Genomic DNA, 20,113 nt, shown 5'->3' with positions numbered 1-20,113 from the left:
TCTTTGAAAAGTGTCCTAATGTTGTAGCAATCAGCCTTTAGTTACATGATCAATTACTCCACTTTGCCGTTTCGCTGTTCTAGTCCTCTGCTTGCTATAACTCATGGATTCGGCTGTTGTAGTAAATATTATTAACAAAATATCTAGGGGCCGATATACCCTAAGCCTACATTACTAAGTGTGGCTGCCGCTATCAACATTGAATCAACGATTTCAAAGGAGGTTAGGCCTGCTGTTTACAAATGGTTCTCAAACGTTCACATAGCTTACCTGCAGTGCTTCTCCTGTCTCCACGGCGTACTGCTGTGATACTGGAAAGCTGAAGAAACGGTCTCGAACAGCGTTGTGGTATTAATACGCTGGCTAAATGATGATATGGCTAAATGATGATATTGGCAAGCGGTGGCTTAGCTAGCGCCTATCGGTGCGGTGTGATCCAATACCCCAGTTATAGAGACTACTTACGAGCCCAGTTTCAGACTTCATTGATAAATATATATATGTTCACTGTATTATATCAACACGCCTACGTGTATTGCGAGATAACACGAAAATACAACCGAAGAGGACATGCACCATCTCCTCACAGATAATCAACCATTCATCATTTGTCTATGTGATAAACGGGTGCACTAATGAAAACGAACGCGAAGAGCATTTAACTTTATTTGCTTAATATTTCCCCTTACTTCAGGCACTATTTATAATATATTTTTAAAATATCTGACTTTGCCAATGCTGAACAAAATATATTGAAGTTTTCAATATCATTAATTTGCCGCAGTGTATTACAAAGGGGCGGTTCTGATCGCCCCCCAAGAAAATAATTATAAATATAAGTCAACAAACCATTAAAATTAACTTTAATAAATACATTGAAGGTAAACATTATTATTAATATTAACCAGCATTTAGACCGCTATTCACACCCCCAAAGAGTGTACAATAGCGTGTACAACTTATCCCTGGTCATTGTTAATTTATCACACCTACACACCGAAGTGTGCACAACTCCATCAATCTCTCCTGTGGAACCGCAGTGCACCACAACCACGTGCCCCGGGCACTTCCCATAAGGTGCAACCACAAACCGGCGCATGCAACTATATTTACAAGTTACCTCGCAAACATATTTGAAATTAGGACTTATCTTCAACTGTTGTTCAAATGATAAAGTGAATGCATCATTAAAATATTGTAGACGTACACGTTAGGCATACAGACAAGAGAAAGGCACCATGGCATGTACAGAATAAATTAACGAAAAGCTTGGTAAATCATCAAATAAATTAAAAGAACTAAGTCAGCTGCAAAATTCTCAAAACTTAACCTATGCCAGTTTGGGAATTTATGAACAAAGTACTCAGCTATACTGCCTCAACATATAGTGACCATTAAGTATCACGTGACTGACACATGCTAATATGATTTACAGTAGGGTGACCCCCTCCTCCCCCCCCCCCCGCAAGATGGAGATGATATTATGTTTGTTGTGTAAATAACAAGATCTTTAAAAGATTGATCATATTCAACAATATTTAAAAAAAATATTTATACGGCTATCACATGGGATATTGAAGTTTCTCTGAAATTGTTCTTTGTAAGTTGCAAAAAACGCATCATTTCACATTTCAGCACACTGACTTATACATAAAATCTTAATGGAAGGGGAACACCTTCTCCCGTTGTACACTAACCCCAGGACGGCAATCCATAGCTAGTTGCGCTATGATATCACAGTCACAATGGCAGTCCCTTACTCCACAATTCAGCCTTGATATATTACCTTCTCAAGTGTTCGTCGCAACCATCTATATTCAAGTGTTCTGGCTAAATTTTTTTACTATTTGGCATTTCGAAGCACAGCAAGAAGGCAGGAACGATAACTTTTTCAACAAAAGAAATAGCGATAGGCTATTTTGGTGACATTACATCGTGTAATAAGTACAAATTTGGTTTTATTTCTCTACGATACAATGGCAGTTATAGGCTTCCGTATGTCAGCAGCTAATTTCGCGTTATAGTCTTGTACCACACATGTTCCAGCTTGTTTCGTGACGTCATCGTCAACTTCAGGTTGTGACTTGTGTCATTAGTACTTGTATAAGAACAGACTGATGAGAGTGTTCGCCGGTCTCCTTCCCCCACAATAACTTTAGGAGCATACATCAGCAACAAAACGCAATTTTTCGTCATACTTCTCGTCATACTTGTCTTATGTAAACCGTTGGTCTTATGTAAACCGTTGTTGGATATATGCTCCCCTCGAGTTTTTAATTGCTCACCATGATCCACTATCAACCTCTTTGCATATATAGAGTTTATACATGTTACTGATGGTAATGCGAACAATAGACAAATCGTAAATCGACGTAGAAGCCGAGAAAGGGACAGAGAGGAACGGACGATTGAAGCGGAGGACTGGGAGGGTAATGTGATATATTCCCAATTAATATCAGTTTAGCTTGATGAAGTATGGTACCTCCTGTAGACAGCTTTCGTCCGACGGTTAGTATTAATGCTTCACTAGCTTTGTGACACACATGGAAATTCAGTTTTTAAAATAAAAATGACAAGGGATTGCAAAAGTAGATCATAGAAAGTTAGCATCATGTTTGATCTCTATAGTAAGGCAAATATGTCACCAAAACAGAACTAGTATTGTTCGATACAGGTCACAAACGCCTACGGTGAAATTACGACCTTCCTTACCGGTTTCGAACCTCAGCGTCCATAGCCTAGTGGTTAGGGTATCCGCATATAAAGCGGTAGGCCCGGGTTCGAATCCCGGTGGAGGCTGGAAGTTTTTGCACTGTTCTTGATTTTCCTTCTCATTACGTTTTCAATTATATTATATATATATATATATATATATATATATATACATATACATATATATATATATATATATATATATATATATATATATATATATATATATATATATATATATATATATATATATATATATATATTGAAAGCACCAGGGGTGCACTCTGTACAATCATAACACTTAATAATAATACGCATTCACACACCAGTAGCATCACTGTGGTCGGACTTCGGTTCGTGACACAAGATCCGGGATTCGATTCCTACCTTCGCCTGATTAGTCCCAAAAGGACGAAACCGGTCGTGAAGTGGAATTTTTCTGGTGTGGTATTCTTTATTATATATATATATATATATATATATATATATATACATACATACATTACACACATACATTGCATTAACATAAAGTCTGTTCAAAGTATCTCTTTCGAGATCCGGCTTTAGGAATCACAAATGATTTTCGAGTTGGTTAGCATCATGTTTGATCTCTAGAGTAAGGCAAAAAATGTCACCAAAAACAGAACTAGTATTGTTCGATACAGGTGACAAACGCCTACAGTGGAATTACGATCTTCCTTACCGGTTTCGAACCTCTGGACATACAATCAGCGTCCATAGCCTAGTGGTTAGGGTGTCCGCGTACGTAGCGGGAGGCCCGTGGTTCGAATCCCGGTGGAGGCTGAAAGTTTTTTCACTGTTCTTGATTTTCCAACTCATTACGATTTTCATATATATATATATATATATATATATATATATATATATATATATATATATATATATATATATATATATAAATATATATATATATATACATATATATATATATATATATATATATATATATATATATATATATATATATATATATATATATATATATATATATATATGTATATATATATATGAATTTGAATTTGAATTTATTGTCCACAATCGGAAATTCGGCTTACACAGGTCGTAAACGAAAAAAGAAAATAAAATGAAAAGAAAAACAATATATAAGTATCAATAGACTGCGATACACATACATTAATACAAACAAATATACAGCAAGTCCTACAAATAAGAAACTTATCTTCTCACTTGTGAATTAAATATATGGATAGAGTTAGGCACAAATGAGTATCTGTAGCGGCCCCTAAGTGTACGTGGTGGGCATAAACGCAGTCCAGAGCGGTTGTAATTATAGTGCTGAAACAAAGGGTGTGTTGGGTCTTGCATGATACCTTTCAATTTATTGCAGACCCTCTCATGATACAAGTATACTCTAACGATGGTAATTGAGCACCGATTACACGCTGAGCAACTTTCCTAGATTGCTCAAGCATCTTCACATCAATTCTTGTACCATTGGCAAAGTAACAAATTATGTCGTAAATCAAAACACTTTGAATGAGGGAGTTATAGAACAAGGTCATGATTGTTTTATCCACTCTGACGTTCTTCAGTATTCTCAAGAAATACAGCCCCTGATTGCTTTCTTATGGACAATTGTGGCATTACTAGACCAGTCAATTTTGTTACTCAGCATTGTTCCTATAAGTACTTACATTGATCTACTTGATCCCCATGTATATAGATGGGAGCTTGAGTTACTCGCTTGCGACGGAAATCTATAATCAGCTCCTTAGTTTTGGACACATTAAGTTGTAACAAATGATCATCGCACCACTAGACAAACCTTGCAATCGTGGTGGCGTATGAGTCAATGTCATCTGACAGGTAACCAGTAATGACAGTATCATCCGCATATTTGATGACGCTACCATCACTGGTCATACTCTGACAGTTGCTGATATACAGGGAAAAAGCCAGGGGGAGAGGACACAGCCCTGAGGCGCACCTACACTTAAAATCATTTCCCCTGAGTAGACATCGCCTACTTTCACCCTCTGAGGTCTATTTCTAAGGAAATCATGAATCCATAGCGTAACTCGGGGTGGGGGGGGGGGGGAGGTACACCGTATGCGATTAATTTAGCTGTGAGTAAGTGTGGGACAACTGTGTTGAATGCACTAGAAAAGTCTATAAAAGTAGATCTCGCATACTGTCTATCTTTATCTAAATGAGAGTAAACGTTGTGAAGATATGTCAACACCGCATCATCAACCCCCCCCCTCCCTGCCCTTTAAGCAAACTGCATTGGTTCAATATATATATATATATATATATATATATATATATATATACATATATATATATATATACATATATACATATATATATATATATATACATATATATATATATATATATATATATATATATATATATTATAGCAATTTCATCCTATATTTAATAAAATAGATATTCGAGATATCTAAAATAGATTTCGAGATATCTGAAATTCTATTTCAGATATCTGAAATTGAATTCGAGATATCTGAAATTGAATTCGAGAAATCCGAAATTGAAATCGAGACATCTGAAATTCTCTTTCAGATATCTGAAATTGAATTTAAGATATCTAATATTGAATTCGATAGATCTGAAAACGAATTCAAGATATATGAAATTCTATTTCAGATATCTGTAATTCTATTTCATATATCTGAAATAGAATTACACATATCTCGAATTCAGTTTCAGATATCTCGAATTCAATTTCAGATATCTCGTATTCAATTTCAGATATCTGAATTTCCCTGGTTTTTTGAGATACCTGAAATTGCTTTAAGATATCTGCAATTATTTGTAGATATTTAAATAAACTGGCGATATCTTAAATTTAATTTGAGATATCTGAAATTACTTCGAGATATCTGAAATTCCTTAATAAATGTTAAAACGGCTTTCCATTCGACCGAACCTCTTGGCTTCTGTAAAAAAAAAAAACCTCTGCGATATTTGTATACAGTTAGTAGGCTACACAACAGAGTCCATGTTACTAAATAGGGAGTATTGCACAAGGATGGGCATTTCCAGCAATCTAAATTTAGTCTTGTAACAATCAACGTCATGCAGACAGTACATTACTGAAAATTCGATAGGGCTCTTGCCATTAACTGCTAAGGCGTGAACATTTGTAGCTGTGGAAAGGTACCGTACGCTTTTCGTTGGCGGAATCATAGACTATCGCTGCACGATTTTCATTTTATTAGTTAGTATGACTTGGAAAGTTTATGTGGAGCCACGTAATAGGTAAGTTACAATAATTTCTTTAAACTAAATTAAACGTCGATGTGGTAAAGGACCGAACCTCTTGGCTTCTATAAAAAAAAAAAAAAACACTGTCTGAAATATTCGTGTATAGTTAGTATACATAACAGAGTCCATGTTACTAACTAGGGTGTATTGCACAAGGACGGGCATTTCCAGCAATCTAAATGTAATCTTGCAACACGCAATGTCATGCAGACAGTACATTAGTTTGTCACAATGTTTTGTTTTATGTTGCAGAGACGGAGTTTGCAAATGCTGCTTATATTAAACTTGTTGGTTTTTGGGGGCATTGGTTTCAGTGTCAACATGATTACGTTTATCTTGAAATGTGATAAAAGACAACAGAAAAGAAACGTATTTCTAGCGTGTGGTGGCTCTATGACGTCACATCGCATAGCAAATTGTGAACATTTACAGGAATGTTTATCCTGGGTTACTCCTCTCACTCGCTAAACGTCATCTTTCATAGCCTCGTTGTGGCAACATATATGAGATCACACATGCGTGTGTGTGTGGGGGGGGGGGGGGAGGGCTGGGGAATTTTAACTTCCCCTGTTTATGAAGTAATCGCGATAGCACACCTACCTATAGTTTGTTCCCAAAAAGGTCATTATTTGCACCTCAACCAGACCTATTCTGGTTCCTCATGTTTCTTATACGTATTTTCGCACTATGCCAAACAATCATATTGGTTCATGATAATTGTCAAATTATCCACATTCCCGACATCCGACATATAGTTTTTACGGTCACGTCACTGAGTCTTGGAGAGTGAATCGGTTTTTTAAATTAAATGATAACAATTGTGGCAAACGACCGTATGGAAAGCCATTTTAACATTTAATCGGGAATTTAGATATCTTAAATTGTTTCTTATTTGAGTATCAAAAATTCTATTTCAGATATCTAAATTTAAATTCGAGATATTGTAAACTTAATTCGAGATATCTGAAATTTTATTTCAGATATATGAAATTGAATTCGAGATATCTAAAATAGATTCGATATATCTGAAATTCTATATCTGATATCTAAAATTGAGATATCTGAAATTGAATTCGAGAAATCCGAAATTGAAATCGAGATATCTGAAATTCTATTTCAGATATCTGAAATTTAATTTAAGATATCTAAAATTTAATTCTAGATATCTGAAAATAAATTCGAGATATCTGAAATTCTATTTCAGATATCTGTAATTCTATTTCGAATATCTGACATTGAATACGAGATATCTGAAATTCTATTTCAGATATCTGAAATAGAATTTTTCGAGATACCTGAAATTGCTTTAAGATATCTGCAATTATTTGTAGATATCTTAAATAAATTGCAGATATCTGAAATTTAATTTGAGATATCTGAAATTATTTCGAGACTCTGAAATACCTTTATTAAATGTTAAACGGCTTTCCATACGACCGAACCTCTTGGCTTCTGTAAAAAAATCTCTGCGATATTTGTATACAGTTAGTAGGCTACACAACAAAGTCCATGTTACTAAATAGGGAGTATTGCACAAGGATGGGCATTTCCGGCAATCTAAATTTAGTCATGTAACAATCAACGTCATGCAGAGACAGGTGCTTATTGAAAATTCGATGAGCTCTTGCCATTAACTGCTAAGGCGTGAACATTTGTAGCTGTGGAAAGGTACCGTACGTTCTTCGTTGGCGGAATCATAGACTATCGCTGCACGATTTTCATTTTAAGTATGACTTGGAAAGTTTATGTGGAGCCACGTAATAGGTAAGTGACAATCATTTCTTTAAACTAAATTAAACGTCGATGTGGCAAACGACCGAACCTCTTGGCTTCTATAAAAAATAAAAAAAACACTGTCTGAAATATTCGTATACAGTTAGTATACATAACAGAGTCCATGTTACTAAATAGAGAGTATTGCACGAGTATGGGCATTTCCAGCAATCTAAATTTAATCTTGCAACAAGCAATGTCATGCAGACAGAGTGAAAATTCGGTAATGTGTTGCCATTAGCCAGAGCCGTATATAGACATATAGGGGTGGCCTGAGGAGGGAGGGAACCCGTGCCCATCCAAAACATCGTGCCCCCCCCCCACAGGTACCTCCCAGATGCGATTTGTAGTGTTAAAAAAATACTAAAACATATACTTTTTATTTACAAAGGACGAAACGTATTATGTTCATCAGTAAAACTTCTTTCCACCGACCATCATAATTAAGGGCGGCCATTTGGGCAAAAAATACAACGATGAAACAAATAAACAAGAAAGAAAATTGAAAAAGAAGAAATATGCAAAATGCAACAAACATATGTAATACCAATATAAAAATTGTGAAAGGCTGCACTTAAAAAAGAAAAATAATAATAACAAGACAATCATGTAGCGAAACATATCACACACATGCAACCGAAGGATAAACAAGGAGCACCGGGAAGACAAAATTGATCCACTTGTCAGAACAAAACTATCAATCGCCAGCGACGTAGCCAGGAATTTGAAAGGGGGGGGGCACTTTTTGCAATTGATATGGTTTTCCAAAGTTGTAGGCACGACTATCTGAGCGGCGCGCCACCATCAGTTGGCGCGGAGCGTACAAGAAAATTTTTGGTTTTACAAACCCCCCAGATGGCCTTAAACGGCCCTTCCCGAGTGTTCATTCTGGTTCCCTGGCCTCTTGCTAACTTGAGACACCTCATTCAATATCACTTTTAAAACCCCAAAACAAACGAGTTAAAATAGTACGTAATTCAATACTACATAATGTATTTAAAATTAGCAAGGTACATGTACAGAGTAGTCTTATTTTTCAACTTCTGATACTTAATTACGTAATTGTCTTTGATACAACTGTAGCTAGTAAATGTTTAAGTTAGCCTAATAAGAGAAGGCGCGAGCTATCCGACGATTGCTAACTGATGACAATTTCTCAACTGTTTTCTCAACTGAAATATTATCTGCGTAAACGGGTTCTTAACTAGATGTTTAAAAATTGACAAGATCGGATCCTAGTCTTTTTCGGCGGGTAGAGTGTTGAATGAAATGGTTCGCGATAGAAATGACAGCCTAGATGACAGAATAATAGGTCACCTAATTTAGCCATATTCTTGCTACGTTCATTTCAATAGTTTTTCCTGTCCAGCAAGCCTATGGATTTAAATTATGGCTGTTTAAAAAAAAGATAACTTGGCCAAAACAAGTGTAGGCCCGGGCCTACAGTGCTACATACTGGCTACGCCCCTGATCATATGATATCATATTATCAGCAGATTTGGTTTCCTGTTTGAATTCTTTTACATGTTCTTTTACATAATATATTATAAGACAAACATAGTGCTCTTTTACAATTTTTCCAGTAGGATGATTCTTGTTTATTGTCCAATGTCTGGACTTAAATACATTTGACGAACTTAACTGATGGACATTATAAACTTTCATATTTTGTAATATAGTCAGATATGCAGTAGCCTAAAAACAAATATCGTTATCGCAGTGTATTAGCAGTGTCATAATTATTTATAGGAAGTGCGTATCACGTATGAATGCTAGCTTAGCTTCATAACATGCTGTTCGTGCAACAACGTAGGACAATATAGAAAGGATGGGAACGAACGTTGTCGACGTTGTTGTGCATACAGTTCGTGACATTCCATAGAGTGCGGTTAGGTAGGCAATATGTATTTTATAACGCAGTGGCCAACTGTAGGCTTGTAAAGGGCTATAGGCTAAATTTAGCTAATTGCATCTGCCAAACTAAGTAAGTGAATCAGTAGGCGTGAATGTTACTACGATTATAATCGAGTTAACGGAGCTGACGAGTATTCAAGATCAAAAGAGCACTGACAAAGTACCATGCTAAAAAACGACAGTTTTTAAACATTTTTTTCGACACTGAAAGGGGGGAGCAGTCGTTCCCCCTGCTCCCCCCTGGCTACGTCCCTGTCAATCGCCACCATAAAAAAAGATGTATTGTAAGCAAAAGAACATTCGCACGAAATCAAAACGAACGCTCTCACGCGAAACGAACAAGTGCTCAGAACAAAAAGAACAAGCTCCACCATAAAAACGAAGATGTAACAAACTCGAAGGACCTTCGCACGAAATCAAAACGAACGTTCACGTGAAACGAATGAACAAACGCCTATTATGGGACGCGAAAAGGGCAAACTTATTTCGTTGTCTAAACTAAGTTTGTTGTTGTCTAAACTAAAGTTGTTGCTATCGTATACCATACTGTTGCTCATACTCACATTGATGTCGAAACTTTCGTTGTAAGAACTTACGTTGCCATCGGCGCTGTTCAACACTTGCACAAGATTGCATCTAAGGACCCTTAATTATTCAAAAGTAAGTGCTATGCCCCAAGATTTAAATGTCTGGCGACGCCACTGCTAGGGCGTGAACATTTGTAGCTGTGGGAATGTACCGTACTCCTTTCGTTGGCGGAATCATAGACAATCTCTGCGCGATTTTCATTTTATTATTTCGTATGACTTGGAAAGCCTATGTGGGGCATCGTAATAGGTAAATTACAACAGGCAGTGTGTTGACCACTATGCAGTCTAGCATAAACTAGGTAACAGATCCCAAACTCTATACTCGTTGTTGGTACTAATGTGTAGTAAATAATCACATGATCGGGACGATGTACTTTTCCCCAACAATAGAAATAGCACGCCTTTCCTCTACCATTTCCATTTCCCTGCACCACCTGCCGCCTGGGTAGTTTCACAAAGGGTTTATGCATGTCTTCATGTTATTCCTAATTCTGTCTTAGTAAAGTACACAGACATGGCCAGGTTCAGATATTTAGAGATGGTGGAAACATCATGATAGCCTGCTCAATATTGATTGTTTTTTGTTGTTGTTATAAGTGTGAGCCTCTAGAGAACAGAACATACACTGGAGTAATGAAACTACGCATAATCTACAGCTTCACACAATTGCGTAGAAACAATAAAAATACTTACATGTGTGTCATTGACAAAGCAAAAACGTTATCATACTTAACATAGGCTTATAGACAATAGCAAATGCGTTCTTACATTAGTACGTTAAAGATTACTTCAAAAGTCTGTCCAGATTGATAACTCTAACATCTCATTTATTATCTCATCTACAAGTAATGTATAGGGAGATGAGATTTTGTACTTTTACCCCACAGCAGAAATGTGAGGAAGTGTGTGGGTGACATGTGAGCAAATAAAGTGTGTTGCGAACTCTTCTTAGCCCTAAGTCCTATCAAGTTCAAACTTGGTGGTGGGTTGGTGCCTTCCCATGTAGACTCGTGCCTGCGTGTTTGATGACGTCAGAGGTCAAGAAACCTAAACTTTGTTTTTGTCCATTTTCTGCTTGTGGGCATGCATGTAGTAAAAGGCCATTGAATCACACGATATGTAGAGAATGATCGGACAAAGATTAAAATAGGACAGATTTTGGTCTTTAGGGTCGGGGTCACAAAGGTCAATTGAGGTCAAAGTCAAAATGGCTTACTTTGTACCAGGGTTATAGCTAGGAGATTGTGAGTGCTGGTTAAATAAATTTGCGAAGCGTAGCGAGCGTAGCGAGCGAAGCTCTCGCATCTCACGGCCGGGGGTCCAGGGGCCCGCTTAAGGGTGATTTTTGCTACTTTTCAGATTTACAATTGGTAAATAACAGAAAAAGGTGACGTTATTATCATGTTTTACGGCAAGGGAAAGATAAATTTGTTACTTTTGTTGTATTTCACAAGCATTTTACTATTTTTTTGTGCCGGCCGGTGGACTGTTTATTCACTTCCAATGCCGGACGGCAGGCGTGAGTGGCGGTTACCACCGGCCGCCGCCGGCCGGCGTGCCTATAACCCTGCTTTGTACATAATTAGTCAGATTATAATTTATCCTGGGTGACTCCCCTCACTAGTTAAACGTTGATCGGCAGTATAAAGTTTCGTCGTGTTTCATATTCTCGCTGTGGCAGCATATGTGACCACACAGAGTGTATGTGTATGTGTGGTGGGGTGGGGGCTGGGTATTTAAAAAAAAAAAAACCTGATCACGTAGCAATAGCGATATCATACCCACCTTTAGTTTTTCTGTGCATGCGTGATTGAAGACGTCATAGGTCAAAGGTCCAGAAACCAAAATAATTGGTTTATAGCCATTTTCTGCTAATCACTATGAAGGAAATAGTCTTTAAACCACACGCTATGTAGAGAGTGATGAGAAAAATACTAGAATATTCCTCTTTTTTGATGTTGAGGGACAGGTTGAAAGGACAAGATGTAGGTCAGAGGTGAAATTGGCCCAAATTTGATTCCTTGCGTGAAGCAAAAGTGATGATCGTTTCTACTAAAACTATACGTTAAAAACTGGATTTCAGCCTATTTACAAAGATTGCAACCATATATGCATTCAGAAGTAACCCAACAATCACCTCCGTCATAGAGGAGATGATATATACAAACTCCATGGATTGCCCTTTTGTTGGACTTGTATAAATGATGCGAAAAGGAATGGATAACATATTCAATCAATGCGAAATGTGCGAGATACGAGATGAAATGTATACATGTTTACAATAAAGTAAAGCCTGGCCACATAGTTCACAGGCCTAGTAGGTAGACAAAAGATGAATCGACTGTGGAAAGTTTGTTGAGTTTTATAGGGTCAACATATGGCATTTCGAATCTGAAAACCATTGGTTAAAGCCGTTTTTACTTTTGAAGACTGTTTGAATTAAAATTGACAGTGCCACAGGAATTTCCCCTGCTTTTAATATTTCGTAATCTCCAATTACTACTGATAAGATTGCCAACAATTAATAGATCATGCTATGTATGTAAACATGTGTTATCTACATCCGCACAGCTTCGTTGTTGTACGGAGTCTTACAAATTGCATGTGTTACATACATCCTCACAGCTTCGTTGTTGTACAGAGTCTTTCAAATTGCATGTGTTATATACATCCTCACAGCTTCGTTGTTGTACGGGGTCTTATAAATTGCATGTGTTATATACATCCTCACAGCTTCGTTTTTGTACGGAGTCTTACAAATTGCATGTGTTATATACATCCTCACAGCTTCGTTGTTGTACGGAGTCTTACAAATTGCATGTGTTATATACATCCGCACAGCTTCGTTGTTGTACGGAGTCTTACAAATTGCATGTGTTATATACATCCTCACAGCTTCGTTGTTGTACGGGGTCTTATAAATTGCATGTGTTTATATACATCCTCACAGCTTCGTTGTTGTACGGAGTCTTACAAATTGCATGTGTTATATATATCCGCATTGCTTCGTTGTTGTACGGAGTCTTATAAATTGCATGTGTTATATACATCCTCACAGCTTCGTTGTTGTACGGGGTCTTATAAATTGCATTTGTTATATACATCCTCACAGCTTCGTTATTGTACGGAGTCTTACAAATTGCATGTGTTATATATATCCGCATTGCTTCGGTGTTGTACGGAGTCTTATAAATTGCATGTGTTATATACATCCTCACAGCTTCGTTGTTGTACGGGGTCTTATAAATTGCATTTGTTATATACATCCTCACAGCTTCGTTATTGTACGGAGTCTTACAAATTGCATGTGTTATATATATCCGCATTGCTTCGTTGTTGTACGGAGTCTTATAAATTGCATGTGTTATATACATCCTCACAGCTTCGTTGTTGTACGGAGTCTTACAAATTGCATGTGTTATATACATCCGCATTGCTTCGTTGTTGTACGGAGTCTTACAAATTGCATGTGTTATATACATCCGCATTGCTTCGTTGTTGTGCAGGGTCTTGCAAATTGCTGTTTACTTCTATATCAGGAAGTTGATTACGTTGTTAGCAGTTAAAATGTAGAAAACATGTAGATGTTCAGATCTGATTATAGACCTCAGAATGCTACATTTGACGTTGATGTTTTTTCTAGGGAGGACCCCATCCCTCCCACATGACAGTCGACTTTTAACGACCAAGGGGTCACAACCCCATTTAAGAAAAAAACTTGATCCGCCTCTGGCCTTTCCTTAAAGATTCATGTCACTACTTGTATATAAGTCGGGGGGGGGGCAGGGGATTTGAATTTGGGGTAGATGTGCTCCCTCTTCAAATAAGTTTGCATTTGATGTGCCCTTTATATCGGGTGCGTTTGTGCACTTCCAAACGTTAGCCCCTCGCCACGTCTGTTACCTTGCCCTTAACTTGCTCCTCCCACAAACAACTCTGAAAATTCTGCTGCGTATCTTGGAGGGCCACCGATGGTCTGGTAACCGGATTTTCATATGTGGGCATATCTGATACGGGGCCAAAACTATCGGTGTGCGTACATGTGCTTGCTGTGTATTTATGTGACAGTTATACAGCTATTCTATGTCAAAGCGTCGCCCTCAAGCTTGGCCGATTTTCTTTCAACTTGTACGCTATAACAGGAACTTGTGTACGGAATGCCATATGTTTTAAAAAAGTGTCCAAAACAATATAAGCACGTACAAATTAATATAAGCATGTCCAAATTTATATAAACATGTCCAAACTAAGATGAGTATGTCTAAAAATATTATGAGAGTGTCGAAAAGTATATGAACATGTCGAATGTAACTGCTAACTTCATATTTGTAGTTAAAGTTTTGCCTTTGAATTCACGCAATTTGTTGCAAAATGTCCAGAGCATTATTAGTATGTCCAAAATAATATAAGCATGTCCAAATTCATATAAACATGTCGAAACTAATAAAAGTATGTCCAAAAATAATATTAGAGTGTCGAAAAATTATATCAATATGTCGAATGTAACTTGGGAGACCCATAGCATAGGCTTACTCCTGGGCTAGTGCTATATTTCATTCTTGTTCAGAGCAGCAATTACGGTGATCATGGTGATTGGGTTCATGTAAGCACAAATGAAGTATCATCAAACTACAAAATAACAATGGTGACTGAGGGGTAAATGGAAAACTGGTGTTAATTTCAAACATGATATTATGTAACCTATCAACAGTTGCTCGTGAAGGGTGTTTGCGATGAGCTATGCAAGTCCGTGGATTTCCCTCTTCCAATTTTGATACAGTTAGTATGCAGCGTTACGTGTTAAGTGCAGTGGCGTAGCTAGGATTTTTTGAGTGGGGGGCCATGGGGGGGGGCTGTTCTTTCTTGTAGGGGGCCGGAGGTTACTATCTAAGCGGAGCGCCACCTTGGTTGGCGCAGATCGTACAGAGAAAATTTGAGATTTCAGCACCCCCCAGATCGCAGGAGATGGCACCTGTGAGGCAAAATAGCAACCAAAAAGATGTGCAACTTTGGTGACAGAAATGCAAAAAAAGTTTTTTTCTCTTTCATGCTGACTGGCCTTGCCAACTCAGCCAGACTTTTAACTGGAGGGAAGTTGGCATCATTTGTCGTTTCAAGGTGTCAAGGGCTTTCTCCCGACTCAAACCCCTGTGGGCTACCGGTAGGTTTGCAGGATATGCCCACATGTGGACTTAAATAGCATTAGAGGAAGGAGATGGAAGACTAACACGCATCGATGTTTCGGTAATGGTCCACATTGGTGGTTCGGTGCTAATTAGGCCATTTACTGGGTTTCTTGAGGCAGCTGTCATCAGAATCTGGGTTTTTGTGCCAATCGATGACCGATAACATGTATTGGTATGTAAATTTCTTCTTCATATATCTAGCAACACTCTAAAAACAAATGAGTGGATTTCATTCCATTGGAGTGATCACTCGGCGCACTTCAAATTAAGAGTGAAATTTAACTCTATTGGAGTTAACCCTCACTCCTAATATGAGTGAATATAACTCTATTAGGAGTTAAGATTTACTCCAATGGAGTGGAAATTCACTCTTATACCGGAATGTGCTCAGTGATCACTCCCATGGAGTGAAATTCACCTATGTTTTTATAGGAAAAAGAAAGTTGGGGGGCATATGCTACAGATAACGCCTGGCTGCAGGTGATTATGATCCCGACACCTCAGCCCTAGCCGGACTGTTGTTAATGTCCAGACTACGGGGGCCAGTGCTGCCTGGAGCTTGTGCAGTTGTGCCCATTCGAACTCTCTGATTATCGGACTACCTCCTACCTAGCAAGCGGATTCAATTATTCCTGCCTAGAGAAGGAACCAACATGCTGTACATGGAGTTTGAGTACATGGAGTTGAATAGTTCCGAAATCTTCTCATATTCTGACTGTAATTTGTGAATAAAATTTATCGTACGCGTGATCAGTACAGTACAGTGCATATCATCATAGACTTACTTACGTACGTACTACGTACGTTCGTATATCAGACGCACTCGATACCCACGATACGATACGGTCCTGGAGAAACAATTTCCACTCATCATTTTTAGCTCATACCAGCATGCTGGTGTGAGCTATTGTTACAGTGCGGCGTCTATCACTCTATCACTCTATCCGTCAACAATTGGTAAAACCGCTCCCACTCGCACAGTGTTTGCTGGAATTTCATGAAACTTGGACACAAGGACCATAGGGCCATCAAAGATGGTCCAAAATTTGGGGTCAAAGGTCACCTGTGGGCCGTAATGGGCCATTTTGTGGAAATACGCAAAATGCTTCTTCTCCTACAGATTCCATGGTACAATGTTGAGGGTTTGTCACGATAGTACTATGGTAGTTTTACCTTCAGGGTGTTCATGAATTTGAGATCAAAGATCAACTAGGGGTCTTTTGTGGCCCGGGCCGCGGCCCTATATTTTCAAATTGCTCCTGTTCGTACAGTGTATGGCCAATTATAATGAAACTTGGTCACAATGTTCCCCGGGATGAGAGTTACGAGGGGTGTTCGGAAAATTGAGGTCAAATGTCATTTAGGGGGTCATCGGGGGTCATTCTTTGTAATATTTTCAAATATCTCAATCTCCTCAAGATTTTGATGGATCATATTCAAAGTTGAACTGATGATTGTTGGATTGTGTATGAATAAGGTGATGCCTAATAATTTTTGGTCAAAAGTAAATTAATTACAATTAATCCCCATTGTTTAAAAATATCTGAGCCTTCACTTTTTGCCAAAGCTCCTTTAATTTGTCTCCCAGTCTCTGCAGTGTTTGTTTACATTTGTGGTTAAGCTCTGCAGAGGCTGTTAGTGGAATTAAAGCAGGACTGGGAGTTGTTATTAACTGTTGAACTGTAAGCATGAGAGCCCTATAGCCATAGCCAATCAGCACTTGCCGATTCTTAGAAGTCTTTGAGCCTGAGGTATGTAGGCAGCTTGTGAAGTTATATAGGGAGTGCTTGTGAAGTTATGTCTGATAAGGTAGAGGGGAGAAGGTTGAATAGGGTACAGTAGGTCAGTGGTATTGTTTGAGAGAGTGGGTAAAATAGGATTAAAAGGGGAAAATAGGAATTATAGCCAGTGGTGTGGCCAGGATTCTGCTAACGGAGGGGGGGGGGGTATCCCTCATGGGCCCAAAATTGGTTTTGTGGGCCCTAAATTTTTAAGCTCGAAAAGGTATGAGCTTCTGCACCATTGGTGCTCTAGTTTAAGGCGATACAGTAGTGAGTAGTGAACAGGCACAGCCGCATGTTTGCAGGAATTTCAGAATTCCCAATATTTTATATCTCTACCAGTAGTGGAAAATCATGTTTCGACAGTTTCGTGGCCATAAAAAAGTTGTTTTGTGGATTATTCAATGACATATATTCATTTGACTCGAGGCAATATATGAATACCTGATACCTCGGCTCAGTACAAACGGAGCCAATTTTTTGATAGATTGTTGCGCTAGGTGGAAGCACTGAACATATTTTCAGTAGATATCGATATCGCGCAGCACAACAAGGTTCGTGGTGTATGGTCGCAATCGTCGCATCGACCATTGCCATGCCATGCTGTGTGACCATTCTCATGATTACTACAGATATTGTATTATTCTTATTCTGCCAGATGCAGACGAGAAAATTGTGTAACTCTATTTCCCAAATTATTGAACAAAAAATATTAGTGAATCGCACTGATGAGTGTTTTTTTTTTTACAACATTTTTTTCTTTACCCCATTCCCAGTGGGGGGCCAGTGGGGGGGGGCAGCCGATTTCATTTTCTCGGCCCCCCAGGCCCCCCCCCGTAGCAACGCCACTGGTTAAGTGGCGGATTGGACACAAATGTATACTGTTTTCACATCATTTTCCTGTACATCCTGCATACCTTAGACCAAGGAATGTTACCCTGAGGTAACACTGAGGATTTGAAGGCCAATGCAGGACCGTACTACACGTTCTATAGGCAGTGGCGCACGTAGCGTGGGTTGGGGGAAGGGGCTCCCACTACCAGTGCTAATGAAAAGTCGAATTTGGAGCAGAATTCAGCGTGGTCTTACACCATGAACGTACCAGTAATATACACAAATGAAGAGAAAGAAAACAAAACCGTTCCCTCAGTTTCTTTCCTTACGTCTACATTTCCCAGATTTGTTTAGGCTAGCAAATGCTATAGCTCGGTGGTTTCGCCCGGGACGCGAAATTATTTTTCCCACTTCGACGCGGCTACATTAGCATAATGGGCGTGGACTATCGGTCGTTGTTACGGCTTATTGGTCCACGTCACAGACTATGCAGTGATATCTCTCGGGTGTTTGTTTGGGTGCTGAAAGTTCTCAATTAAGTTACATGTCAGGGATTCTAGTACACGTACCAGTATAATAAACAGTATAGTACAGAGGGACTTTGCTATTTAGGCATAGTTATAGCAGGGAGCTGCTACTCTAACAGTAACAGCTCCCTGGTTATAGTTAATACAGACGCAAGTGACAACTGTTTAATAAAATGGGTAGAATATTTCAAGTCTGTAACAATACCCAGTAGCGTACGTAAACTAATGATGAAAGCACGTAGGCTCCTTACTGCCGTTTAAAAGGGGGTTCATTTATAAATGAACAAATAATTTAGAATGATGGATAAAACAATATGGGGCACAATACAATACATGTATCTTTGTAGGTTTCTAGCATTGAAAGGTCAGTGGGCCTACCTGGTGTAATATGAAGTGTAATAATCAATACCACGGGAGGTTCATTTATAACTTTTCCAGACCCTGCTGTCACGGGAGGTTCTTTTCCAAAATTTTCCAGACACGGGAGGTTCATAACACATCTAATAAACAAACACAGTTTGATTTTGTGATGGAATTTACCTCAAGAGCTCCATAAGACCCGATTGACTGTGAGGAGCAGTCGCACATCATCATGGATCTCATGAAGTCATGTCTTAGGCCTGAGTATATTAGGCCTGAGTATATTAGCTGAGTATATTATTAAAGAGCTATACGTAAGAGCTCGAAGTCGAAGTCACAAACTTGCCGGCCTGTGACGTATTTCATAAGCCACGCCCATGTGGCCGCATCGAAGTGGGAAAAATAATTTCGCGCCCGGGACGCGATTTTTTTTCCCCAAACAGGTTTGCAAGTGTGCGTAAAAAGTCGTTCATGATTGGTCAGAAAAGTTACGTCATCACCATAGAAACCTTCACTTCGAGGTTCTGCATCCATTTGTTGCAACGAAGATATACCCGTTCAAAATTACCCGTAGCTTTTCGTACATATATTTAGATATGTTTGGAATTGGTTTAGAAATATTTAGCACACTAGTATTGTATAATCTACTTTGATCGAAGTTTTCTGTGAAGACATTAATCGATAACATCGCACAGTGAAAGTTTCGTACAGGGTACACCACACATGCGCTGTAGGCCTATATGTATTATAACTCTGTACACAGTGCAGTGACGGAAATATATCATACTATACACTATACTGTTTTGCGTATATTCACTCAAGACTCCTGAACTCGCGTCGTGAAGTTGCTTTTAGTGTAGGCCTACCCATTCCACGAAACGAATTCTGATTTTACTAGAACGGCTCACGAATCGTGGATAACGTAAACACGAACAAAATAGAATGTAGCGTATGTATCATAAGTGAGGTCAACATGTAATCCAAGCATTAAACTCTGTACACAGTGCATTGACGGAAATATACCACACTATACACCAGGGTTGTCCAACCTACGGCCCGCGGGCCACAGTCCGGCCCGCCGCAGGGTTGCGTCCGGCCCGCCAGAGATGCTGTACGGTGCGAAATTTTAGTGAGCAGATTTATTGATAACAATTTGAAGCTAT

The 20,113-nt window shown here is 38.6% G+C and overlaps 2 protein-coding genes and 1 non-coding gene across 6 annotated transcripts in view; 2 read left to right on the top strand and 1 right to left on the bottom strand.

The window, feature by feature from the left end:
* Positions 1-493, bottom strand: part of LOC139970677 (poly [ADP-ribose] polymerase tankyrase-like) — a 52,255-nt gene extending 51,762 nt beyond the window's left edge. Inside the window, exon 1 of the mRNA XM_071976572.1 lies at positions 271-493. The gene's annotated coding sequence lies outside the window, so the exon portion shown is untranslated. The remainder of the gene's footprint in view (positions 1-270) is intronic.
* Positions 494-3,443: 2,950 nt separating this feature from the next.
* Trnar-acg (transfer RNA arginine (anticodon ACG)) lies at positions 3,444-3,516 on the top strand. Its single transcript has one exon. It is a non-coding gene; the product is annotated as a tRNA-Arg (tRNA).
* A 2,218-nt stretch (positions 3,517-5,734) lies between these two features.
* The window catches only part of LOC139971094 (uncharacterized), a 32,609-nt gene continuing 18,230 nt past the window's right edge, over positions 5,735-20,113 (top strand). For 2 of the 4 annotated variants that reach the window (XM_071977285.1, XM_071977284.1), the window contains exon 1: positions 5,735-5,979. The gene's annotated coding sequence lies outside the window, so the exon portion shown is untranslated. Of the gene's footprint in view, positions 5,980-7,694; positions 7,750-20,113 lie in introns of those variants that run through there. The other 2 variants (XM_071977287.1, XM_071977286.1) reach the window with 2 other exon arrangements.

Source organism: Apostichopus japonicus, chromosome 8 (genome assembly GCF_037975245.1).
Source record: "Apostichopus japonicus isolate 1M-3 chromosome 8, ASM3797524v1, whole genome shotgun sequence".
Classification (NCBI taxonomy): Eukaryota; Metazoa; Echinodermata; class Holothuroidea; order Aspidochirotida; family Stichopodidae; genus Apostichopus; species Apostichopus japonicus.
The sequence above is the reverse complement of the archived record's forward strand: the minus strand, read 5'-3'. Positions and strand labels throughout refer to the sequence as shown.